Source organism: Cynara cardunculus (genome assembly GCF_001531365.2).
Source record: "Cynara cardunculus var. scolymus isolate 2C chromosome LG 12, CcrdV1, whole genome shotgun sequence".
NCBI lineage: Eukaryota > Viridiplantae > Streptophyta > Magnoliopsida > Asterales > Asteraceae > Cynara > Cynara cardunculus.
This window is the reverse complement of record NC_037539.1, coordinates 2,975,419-2,989,023: the sequence shown is the minus strand read 5'-3', so window position 1 is coordinate 2,989,023 and position 13,605 is coordinate 2,975,419.

Genomic DNA, 13,605 nt, shown 5'->3' with positions numbered 1-13,605 from the left:
TTGGCGTGTCTGTGAAATAAAAAATACACGTAGAAAGTTGTACATTGTGAGCGGAATATATATGAAGCAAAACTATCATTTTCATATATTTTTTTAAATCAATATTAATCAAGAAAAATGTCAACGGTTGATCAAAAAGTACGGGGCGGTTCAGATGAGTTTGTAAGAACGGGGCGGTTCAGATGAGTTTGTAAGAAGGTTTGCAAATGATTACACATATATATACACACACACATACATATAGAGGAGAGATAAAATGCAAACCAAACTATTTGTACAAACCGTGAAAATCGTCGATTTCGCTGTTTATTTTAGTGAAATTTTTTTAGAAAATTGTTTTATACGATGAAATTGTTTCAAATAATTTATTTCATGATGAAAATGTTTCATATATTTTTGTTTCTATGTAAAATTTAAATTGTTTCATGTATTTCTCATTTATATGAAATTTGTTTACTAAAATTAATAGAATGAAGATGATAATGTACATAATTATTTGAAATGAATTATTTGAAACAATTTTATCATATTAAACAATTTCATACAAAAGTTTCACTAAAATAAACAATGAAATCGACGATTTTCACAGTTTGTTCAAATAACATGGTTTACAAAATATCACTCCCCTATGAAGATAACTTTCACAGTATTTTTGTTGTGATACTATTTTTTTATATTTGAAACTTTATAGCAAAAACACTGTGAAATTAACCTTCACAATATTTTTGCTATGATGTGGTAGTACCGTGAAAATAATGTGATAATGATTTGATAAGTTGAAGGCTTTTATGATGTGATACTCATATAATAATTATGTGATTTTTGTTATGATAGTGATGTGATAATCGAAAACCAACGATGATCACATCTACATTCATCGTTGTGATAATCGATCTATTTGTTTTAAAGTTCAAGGGGTTGTTTTAAAACTGTTTAAAAGTTAAAGGTGTGTTTTGAAAATTTGGTTAAAATATATTTCCTATCAAAGTGCCTCTTTCTAAAAATATATATGTTTGTTTTTCTTATTTCACTTACTTTTAAAAAGAGATAAGAAGAGAAAGAAAAAAGAAGGTTGGTGAGTTTATATTTGTGGTTTTTTGGGTTCGGTCAAAAATAAAAGGAAGAAGTTGATACGTGATTATTATATGATATTTGTTACTGATTAAAGTCTTCGATCTCTTTGTGATTATAAGTGAGTTTTATTTTAAAAAACATTATTTGATCTGTTTTTGGTGAATAAACCATATGGTTTCCTGTGTTTCATATGTGTGATGTTTTAGATTGATTTATGCTATTTTTAGCATGAGTTTGGGATTTGATATGATATTACCAACTGGTTGGTATAAGGGTGGCATAATCATGACTTCGAGAGAGGTGTATTTTGGGATAAATGTGGCATAATCAGGAGAGACGTATATTGTGATAAGGGTGGCATAATTAGAAGATGTGTATTTTGGGATAAGGTTGACATAATCATGAGAGACGTATACTGAAATAAGAGTGGGATAATCAATTGTATGTTAAAAATGGGATTTTAATCATGTGAAGTATTGTTATTGCATCATGAAGATGTGATGAGTTTTGTTTATCATATCTTCATGACGTGATGAGATGATATTATCGCATCCTTGTGATGCGAAAAAGATGTTTATTGCATATGTGTGATGCGAGGAGTGTATTTATCGCGCCAATGTGATGCAGGGAATGATGTTTATCGCATCAATGTGATGCGAGGAAATGAAGTTATCGCATCAATGAGATGCGACAAGTGGAATTATCGCATGTGTAAGATGCGACAAAAAAATGTTATCATATCAATGAGATGCGAGAAGTTGGTGCGTTATGTATTGATGCGACAAGTTTGATACATCAATGGGTTTGATGCGATAAGATGGTGTTGTCTCGTCTAGCGACAAAGAGGTTTATTTCAATAAAACATTGTTTATTTGCTATTAATACAAATATGAGCTTTCTAAAAATATTTTGGTGATTTTCACCCTCTAATAACAATCAAAAGAGATTTCTTACTAAACCTTGTGGCCTGAACTTCGTTTTGTTTTAAAAATGTGCATTACAGGTAAGACACATGTGAAGAATAATGAGACGAGAAAAATGTGAAAGAAGTTATGATTGCTTTACATCTGTGAATTTTGGGAAACTGTTATTGTGCATGTACTTGAGAAATTGTTATATATACAAGTCATGTACTTGGTGTAAAATTTAAAAGTTTGTAGCTACTTTTATATGTAGCAATTTGTACATTTGAGGTAGTGTTATTCAGACTGTTTGTTTTTTCCAATTTTTTACAGACATTTATATCTTATTGTCCTCTTATCTGGTAAGAGGTAAACCAACCTCTTATTGTTTTTGAAACCTTTAGCAACGACGTTTCTCAATCGATTAACCTCAATCGATCATTACCAAATTCATCTTCACATCTCTCAATTGGTGTATTTTGATAGGATTTAAATGTGTTAAATATTGTTTTTTTTAGTATATAATATTTATATACGGCAAATGCAACAAATAAACTCACACACCCTCCTCACTTATGGTGAGGTTTGAACCGCTGACCTCCTAGAAGGCCAATGGCTACGATACCGCTAGGCCAAAGGCCCTTTGGTGTGTTAAATATTGTTAATGACATATTTTCGTTTAAATGAATGCTAATTATATATTTTAAATATAAATTTCGTAATGATGATGTATAAATACATGAAACTGTATAAATTTATCTATAAATTCAACACTATAATTTTCTAATCGGTAAAATAAACAATTTAAACAAATTCAAACAATAACCAGTTTACAAAAAATAAACAGTTTTATTGATTCATTATTTAAACTTTAACACAACATTTTGTTAATCAGAAGTGATATAATACTTCAGATTTCAACACTTCTTAAAAAAACAAATGCCACATTTGTATACAATTAATAAATAAATAAATAAAAATTTATTTTATTTTGTCTTATTATTTAATAAATTTATTGCATTTATCAATTATATAAACAAAATTGGTTATTATATTTTGGGGATAATTAATTTGTTGAATGTGATTTTATTATAAAAGTCATATTCTCTTTGATTGGTCACACTTTATTCAATTTAGGTGTCACCATTTTCTTTATATTCAACCACTTAAGAACTCAATTATAGAAGATCTACAATACAAATTCAACTAATCTCATTCATTTATTTTGCAACAATTCATCAACCAAATCAATCCCATTTAAAAATTGTAATATAATATGAATACAGCTACTTATAGGTTAGTCTGATGTATAATGTATATGTATTAATCAATAAATTAACAATCATATTAAATCCATAGTATAAAAAGATATCGGGTTGGGTTGAGTTCAAATTACTCAAACCCAATTCCAACCCAATAGATACGATTTAACCTAATTTGGTATCAACTATCTGTCGTTCTACCTTGGGTTATTCTTTTTTGGTTTTTCCAGGTTGGGTTGGCCGGTCTTTTGAGCATTCTTATTTGGGTTGCTCGGTTTTTTGAGTAACTCTATCTAGAGCAGTCGGGTTGGTCGGTTTTTTGAGTATCTCTATCTGGAACAGTCTGTGTCTGTCTAGCATCTTTGTTGACGGGGTGTATTAAAATCACATATCCACTAGACTTTGATAATTTATCGTATATATATGTTAGAATCTTTTTAACTTCTAAATGGTTCTTTTAAAAAGTAATCAGGGATTATATATATTTTTACAATAAAAAGAATATAAAACTCCAACTCTTTAATGTTTTTCTGTAAAATATATTTGTAGTTTCTTTAAAATTTTAATTCATGGTGCGGTATATTAATAATTTATATTAACATGGATATTCAACCCGCTATGCAAACCGACTAATTCAAGACCATCTATTTTGCGGGTAGTCCGGAGTCACCGCCTTTGAATCCCCGTGGCCATAAGGCATTTTTATTCATCATTGGATTTGAACCTGTCACCTCGAGACACTTTTGACATTTGAAGTCAAGCTCGAACTAATCAGACACCACTCTTGTAGTGAGATGTGGTATATTATAAAATATAGAATGTCAAAAAAGAATAAAATTATAATGGAAGATATTTTGTTGTTCGAAAATAGGGAAAAATCCACTACCAAGAGACAAGAAAAATGAATGGGTCAATTATAAAATAATATCTCGGATAAATTGTACATGAATTTAATACAAAAGCTTATCCAATTATTTGATTAATCCTTATAAATTTCACATCACCTTTTACGTTTTTATTTTATATATGTAGAGAGAGAAGTTTATTTTGTAAAACATATTTTTTTTATAAATCGTATAAACCTCATTCAATCAATTATAATTTTTCATTTTGTTTATTTTTTTGTTATTATAAGAGGTTGATTAATCATTTTTATTGTGAAAAGTGTTAATCATGAATATTATCATATTAATTATTTTAATTCTAGAGAAATACATGAAACAATTTCATTAAAATTTCATTAAGTATTATATGAAACAATTTCATAACCACATATGAAACAATTTCATAAAAAAAGTATTATATGAAACAATTTCACAAGATTAAATAATTTCATAAGATTAAACAATGAAATCAACGGATAAAGATGATTTGCACAATTTGTACAAATTAGATGGTTTTTATTTTATCGCTCATCTCTCTATATATCAAATAATTAATAATTGGAGAAAAGAAAGTCATATCCATTGCTTTATATAATTCATTATACATTAAAAAGTAATAAATCATGCCAACAACTAACAAAAATAAAACGAAAAATAAAAGACAACCAAAAAACAGACAGAGGGTTATCCTTATCTAAATACGAGTCAATAAATGATAATTTAATTAAATAGGGTTTTAGTCGATATATATATATATATATATATATATATATATATTAGAAAGATACTTGCACAATGCAATAATGAGATAAATTTCGATTTTAATGGTTAGTTTTTATTCTTTGTCTCTTTCGATATAAATACGATTTTGTATAATTTTGAGAAAGCGGTAATATTCTTATTTTTGAATGAAATATAAATTTGAAAATAACATAAAATTTGAAGAAAAGAAAATCGATATTAGTATCAAATTAGTTATTTAGTAGTTCTCGTTTTTTTGTGTAATTTCCTTAATTCAATTTTTATTGTAATTTAATTTAGATTTAATAACAAAGTAATTTATTTTTGGTTTAATAATATATTTTTTTATAAAGATAATAATTAAACATTTTGTTAGAACTTAATTATTATCTTAATTATATTTTAGATTTTTTATAATTTAAAATGAATATTTATCATGTATTTGATTATGTTTATCAGCAGTTAGTGACACAAATTTAAAAAATGATCTTTAATAAGTTGTACTTACGTAAAATTACTTGTAATCTTAAATTTTAAGTAATATACATCAATAAACAATATTTAATGCCTAAAAAATGGTTTTAAAGAGTTCTTGTCAAATGCTTTATATATATATATATATATATATATATATATATATTCGAAAATTCTAAAATTTGTGCGATTTATGAGAATTTTTATCTTAAGACTTTGTTTCACATGATCTTCTTTCCATCTAAGTTAAATATCTAATGTATTGATTAACATATATTTGTTTCATAATGTGTTTGTTTCATATGTATTCGGTTCATAATATGAAGATGATATTTTTTTTGCTCACTCAGTGACTGAAGCTAGCAAAAGGTGTTGAAATTGAACATAGAACCTGTCATGTATTAAAACCGACTTTAATATAAATATGATATCTTTTAATAAGCTATTTGGCTAATTAGAACACAGAAAAGTCTTTATAAATGACAATGACTAAAATCAGCCTATATACATCTATAAATTAAGAAGAAATAGGCATTAATTTGCATTATTGAGAGTACTTTCAAATATTGGAAAAATCATATTTACGGGCTGTCCATTGAACGTCTCATTCGAAGATAAACGGATGTGAAAATATTACTGGATTTATTTTTGTCACTAACTTTGCTAAATTCAAAGAAAGTACAATAATTGATGCATAAGATAAAATGTGTTAAATCACAATCAAATTGGAAGGACCAACGTCAACAATAACCTTAGAATATATATATATATATATATATATATATATATATATATATATATATGGTGGAGTTCACGTGAGACCAAAAGTTTTTCGTGAGACCCGTAAGATTAATTTATGTTTATTGATAAATTTTATAAGCTAATAATCTAATGGTTTAAAATTGTACGGTGGCAATTTTGTGATTATTGAGAAATCTCATGACAATTTTGTGATTATGAATGTTCAGATTGTATATCTAATCCAATGGTTGAGAATTAATCTTAAGCGTTTCACTAAAAACCTTTGGTCTCACATGATTCCAAGTCTCTCTCTCTCTCTCTCTCTATCTATATATATATATATATATATATATATATATATATATATACTTGGGATCATATGAGACCAATGGTTTTTCATGAGACCCGTAAGACAAACTCTCAACCCTTGGATTAAATCTACAATCTAAAAATCTAAACATTCATAAACGCCACGAGACTTCTCAATAATCACAAAATTGTCAACGTGCAATTTAGACCATTAGATCATTAACTTATAAAGTTGATCAATGAACATAAATTGGTCTTACGGGTCTCACGAAAAATCTTTGGTTTCACGTGAACCCAACCCTATATATATATATAATAGGATTCACTTGAGACCGGCCTGTTTTTATGAGATTCGTGAGACCAAATTTTCACTTGAAATTTCACAGCAAAAGAGTGTGAAGGTAAAAAAAAATCCAAACTTTCACAACAAAAACACTATAATGTTTACTTTCACAGTGTAAAAAAGTAATCTTACGAGTCTCATGAAAATAGGTTGGTCTCACATGATCTCAAGTCTATATATAAAGGGTTGTGTTCCGGTAAGAATGAAGGTTAATGTGAGAAATGTAAGGAAGGATCTCCAACCATAAATGCATATTAAGATGAGAAGCACCAAGATGCACTGGATCATCCCCATATGAAGCGCGATTCATGGGTGAGTTTGAGATTAAAAGTGATCAAAGGTTCATCCCTTATTACGTTTCTCACCTTAACTCTCATTCTCACACAATCCTTCCCCTCCTTCTCTCTCTCTCTCTCTATATATATATATATATATATATATATGCTTAATCATTTGAGAACTCTAAAATAGGTGAGAAGATAGGTGACAAATGAGTTTTTATTTTATATCAGATTTTATTTTTCAACTAATTTTTTGTTTTTTAAATTGGATCTCACGAGTCTCACAATTTGCATGCTTGTCAAAAGAAGGCCTTATATATTATTTATAATCACATATTTCTTGACCAATTTATGCATATACCAACTGATCTCTTAAATAATCACTGATGGTATTAAATCATTACAGATAAATTTTCGTAACTATAAGAATTATAACAGTGTCTAAATTCAAGCTCAAAGAAAATGAAATTCCATCTTAATTGGTGCGCTATAACCAAAAATATCAGTTGTGGATTTGAATCAAATTTAAAATTGCACGTGTGATTGTGAAATGGTAAGAAATACTTGATAATGTATTAATAAAAATAACATATTCTAAAAACAATATCTTATAATTACCTACTTAATTATTATTATTTTATTATTAATAAAAATATTATTAAATATATTATATGTAGAAATATTCCCCCATTATTTTATTAATTAAGATGTCTTATAAAGTCCTCATTAATTTAAATCACATAAAATTGGAAATTGCAAACCATCAACCCAAATTATTTATTAATTAATTTACAGCCTTTATCCATTAATAATTAATATATATATATATATATATATATATATATATATATATATATATAAATAAGAAAAATGGTAGTTTTGGTTGAGCTTTCGGTTTGGTAAGAAGATGGCATCTTCGATAGGTATGTGTTTGTTCCCAAAGAATGAAAAGTCATTTTCTTGCTTAATTTAATTATCTTCTTGTCCTTTTCTTCATGTCTCAATTCTATGCCATCCATATAAACATGTTATATATAGTTGTATATATATACACACACATACATACACAAAGTATCGTGTGTGAATAAGAATCTCATGCTTACCGAAATTTAATCCTATATACAATCGGATCATGCGAGAAAATTTCATTTATGTTAAAAGCGCGAAAAGTAGTAAATACACGTTTATGTTGTGTTAAAGTATTCCATCAAACTTATAAAAATAATTAAATTACATTTTTATTAATCGATTATTACAAAACAAACGTTTTAAACATTTTTTAGAACCTTATTGCATACAATCCTGAGAAATCCGAGCACCCCCTAAGGATTTCAAAATCTTATGTTTATATGATTTCAACTAAATCTTATGATTCAAACCCGGACAATCCAACAAACCAGACATGAGATTGGAATGAATTTGAAATTCAAATTCCCCCAAATCCATTTCATTCCTGCAAAACAAACGGGACTAAGGGTATTTATGAAATCCTGAATATTGATATAAGTTGAACCATCTCATATGATTGGTAAATTTTTTTTTCCAAAAAGTAAGGGGCCGTTTACCTAAATACTTACCCGGTAAGCGCTTAACGGTAAAATTCAACTCTATATCTTATTTATCGGGCAAGATTTTAGTCTAACAAAACGACATCATTTGTAACAATTTACCCGATAAGCGCTTAACGGTAAAATTCAACTCTATATCTTATATNTTAACGGTAAAATTCAACTCTATATCTTATATTATCGGGCAAGATTTTAGTCTAACAAAACGACATCATTTGTAACAATTTACCCGATAAGCGCTGACCGTGGTAAGAGTCGTCGTCATCACTGACCGGGTAAGACTTTCGGTTCGTGTCTTCGCTCTTATCAGGTAAGATTCTTGATCCTTGTTATATTCATGCGGTAAGAGAATATGACTTGATAAGCACTTACCCGAGTAAGCATTTGGAAAACGGCTCTTAAGAGTTTTCTTACTTAATAACAAAATATCTACTATATTCTAATATAAAAATAGAATTCATGCAGACAAAATAATCAAAAGGATCAGTGAAAGATGAATGATGAAGAATATATCAAAGTTTGATAAGTAGTTTTAAACTTTGGTACTAAATAAAAAACTTAGAAAAACAATAAACAATACTATAAAATAAACGACCAATTAACTTTTTACATATTTTCATTTTAAATGTAATACACCAATACATTTTTTGGGCCCTTAATATAATGCTAAATTCTTTTTTGGGTCCTATCTGATACTAAAAAACATTGTGCCAATTTTATTTACTAATTTTTTTGAACTACTATCATGTACTAAAAAAAACTAGACCCCCAGAGACGGCCCTGGCCACGTTCAACAACTTTTTTCAAGGTATATCAACATTTAAAAACTGTAACATAAACAACAAATAGTTTTAAACAGTAATATAAACAGTTTTAAATAGTCATGCTGATTAAAAGTTGATAAACAGTTTCTAAACTTATCAGAATATTAAATCGTAAAAGTTAGACGAAGTCTTTTATTTTAACCAAGAAAAATAACATGTCGATTGGAGATAAATGTGGCACGATTTAAGTATTGGCAAATTTATAAGTAGACGCAATAAAAATTAAATGCAACTTGAGAATATAAAATTAAATATAATTTTATAAAAAATTCAATTAATTTATTTGTTTTCATTAAAAATATTAGTTAAATAGTTATTTAATTCATAAACGTTTATATCTATTAACTTATAAGAATGGTGTATGATTGGTTTGAGCTTGACTCCAAAGGTCAAAAGTATCAGGAGATCACATGTTCAAATCCAAGGAGAAATAAAAATCTTCTTGTGACCACGAAGATTCAAATGCAGTGACTCCGAAGTCCGAACTATCTGTAAAACAGATGGTCATACTAAGATTAGTCGGCTCGAATAGCGGATCGGATAATTTTTTTTTATATATGTTGATGTATGATTTTATTTTTTTTAAATTGTTTATCATATTATTTTCTATGAATTGAATGGTCATTTCTGACTCATCGCCACGTGTGAATTAAATATAATCATGAAAAATATATGTTCATAATTATTAAAAAAATGGAATTAAATTTATGTCCAATGTGTAATCCTTATCGGAGACGAAAAAGGACATGAACATTACTTATAGAATTAGCCGAGTCGAGTTGAGTAGTAGATTATTTGAGTTTGATTTGAGAAAATAATATCAGGTTCGTGCTTGATATCGAAATCGATAAACTTTTGCAATGTAGGGCTCCATCTTGAACATAAATATTTTTTGAATTATCGAGCTCGAGTTCAATGCTCGTTTAAGGGCTCAAATTTGCGATCGGTTGACTCGTTATTGGTTTGATCTCAATAATATTCATTTATTTTTATCATATAGTTTATGAATATTTAGTATGTTTGGCTCGAAAAAGTGTATGTTCGAATAACTCGACTCGACTCGAGAAGTTCAATCGAGATTTCAAACGAATCAGGTCGAACATCAATGTTATACTCTCTCTCTCTCTCTCTCTCTCTCTATATATATATATATATATATATATTTATTTACAACTAATTTTTTTGTGGTTAAAATTGGATTTCAGGAATCTCACAAATTAGTAAGTTCTTAAAAGAAGACTCCTATATGTAGTAACATTCAATAAAAAAAACTCTTTAAAAAGTAGGATATAAGTCGGTTTTATCAACTGTTAAATTAATTGATCTAATTAAGGTTGGGTTTGGTGAGAAACATAAGAAGAGATCTCCACCTTTAAATGCATATTAGGGTGAGATGCACCAGATCAATTATCGTATCAAACGTAATTTAAAGGTGGTCAAGAGTCAAGATCCTTATTACGTTTCATATAAAAAAAACAATAATATTCTTTATTAAAACTATCTATCGAGTCTATGACTAATATAAAAACGACTCAGATTAAATGAATTTTTACAACAGTTGATCAACGACTGAATTTGCTTTTAGACATACAATAAATTCAGCCAGGTCTTTCAAAATTTGATACTGAATTTCAATCCCTTTTTCATTGTTTAATTAATCTCGCTTTTTAAAACACTGAAATTGCTTCTAAAAGCAGTTTTAATGGGAAAGAAGAATCAAGTTGAGTGATGTTATGGTATACGAAACTAATATACACCATTAAACCGTAAATAATCTTGATATATCAACAAAAAAAAAGGTTTAAAAAGACGCATATTTCACTTTCATTTTTATTTCATGATACCTAAAAGAGTATGTTGTGACGAAATGGGTCATGTGTTGTCATTTTCTTGATGACGATAGAAAATATTGTCAACAAACACATGTTTTAATCAAAACTGTTTAAATTAATTTGTAAGTAAATAATATTTCCATGCATTTTAGAGTAAATTACGATTTTCATCTTTAAGGTTTAGAAATTGCGGTTTTTCATCCATATGGTTATAAACTCATTGTTATTTATGATTTACAATTTATTGTTGTTTCAGTCCATTTGGTTTAAAATTCTTTACTGTTTTGGTCTTTTGTATTTAAGATAAAAATTAGTAACCACAAGGATGGTGTCTGATCGGTTTGAGCTTGACTTCAAAGATCGAAAGTATCTATAGGTCTCAAGTTCAAATCGAAGGAAAAATAAAAATCTCTTTGTGACCACGGAGGTTCAAATACAATGACTCTGGATCATCTGCATAACAGATGGTCATCGGCTCGCATAGCTGGTTGGATATCGAGGTTAATAAAAAAAAAATAAGAATTAGTTCAACAACAAAAGTGGCAATAAATTGTAAACTATAAATAAAAATCATAATTTCTAAATCACAAGGACGAAAACTGAAATTATTTACAAACCATAGGGACTAAAGTTATAATTTACTAAAAGAAATATGATTTTTTTTTTAAATTGTGACATTTGATTTGTATTTTATTTTATATGTTTAATTAGTAATAATAAGTTAGAGACAACATTTAAAGAATCCAACGTGTTTGATTAGACATGTGAAATATATTATTATTATTTTGAAATACCTACAAATTTATATTTCAAAAATTAGTGGTTGTTTATTTACCTTTTAATAGTTTCATCAAAAGATAGTTTTTAAAATTTTAAGAGGTTAATTTTGTTTGACAAAAAAAATAGTCTGTCTTTTTAATGGTTATAAAATTCTCTGAATAATTTTGTATTTTGAGCCCCTTTAACTATTTAACACCCTAATTTCATTGTAAACAATTAACAAACAAATATATTTCATTTTGCACTATATCATGAGAGTCTCTTAATCATTTTGACCACTTAATCATTCTGTACCAAATCATTCAACAATTGTCGCACAACCCCTTAATTTCAATGTTATTTATTTTATATTTTAAAAAATTACAGCATTTTATTTTTTACGATTTTTTTATAGATTTACCTACTAACGATTAAATATCAGTACCAGATATTAAAGAGAGTGTTGTTATTTTATCTACCAAAAATTTCTATTAAACTGTGAGTAAACTTTGCATCAAAAAATATATAAAAATTAAAATAAATAATAAAAGCTAAACTTAAAAGGGAATTTGATTAAGGGATTGTTTACTAAACACTTATTCGGTAAACATTATTCGATGAAATTCAACACTACCATTTACTTACTGGGTAAGATTTTAGTCAACAAAAACGGCTTTATATGCAACAATTTACCCGGTAAGAGCTGACCGTGGTAAGAGTCATTTCCCTTACTTACCGGGTAAGACTCTTGGTCCTTGTTTATTCATCCGGTAAAGTAATGTAACTTGATAAACACTTACCCAAATACTGATTATTTTGATCAATTTTCCTATTTATTAATATGATATGATCATAAAATATCCTTAAAAAAATTTAAAAGTATAATATTAATAATTATTTATGAAATTGAGAAGTAGGATGCCTTTGGTGTGAGGTATAGAGGCATGATATGTTCAATCCCAAAAGCCATTTCTTTCATGTTGGGCGCCTTTTTCATATTCTTTTATATTATTTATTATTATATATTTGTATTTATTTATTATTTCATCATAATATTAAACGTTATTATCATCATTGACGATATCAGTACTTACACCTTTCAAATTATTCGACGATATCAATACTTACACCTTTCAAATTATTCTGTATTTCTAAAGAAAAACCAAATCAGAAACAGATTACGGTTTTCGGAATCCAATCCAAGCTGTGTAAGAGCAAAATTTCATATGAAACAAACAGAAAGAAAATATTTTATTTTATTTTTTTTTAAATAAAAAAGAATGAGAATTAATTGAGAGCATGCAAAAACAGTATGGTAACGAATTTCTTTAATATACATTTATTGGGACGTGGAGTTGTCTCTGAAGGTTTCTCGAAGACGTGAAACCCTTTTACGTATGTATACGAGTGTTCTTGTATTGTATTCGATATATAAATTGTAAATAAATACTGGCGTTTGTCTTCTTATCATTAAGAGTTCATGAATATCATAAATACAGAGACATATATATCTGACACATGAAAACTATTTGTGCATTGCAACTTTAATGAAATAGAATATATTCATTATGATTCCACCTAACACAGATAAAAAGACGGACAGGGTTATAT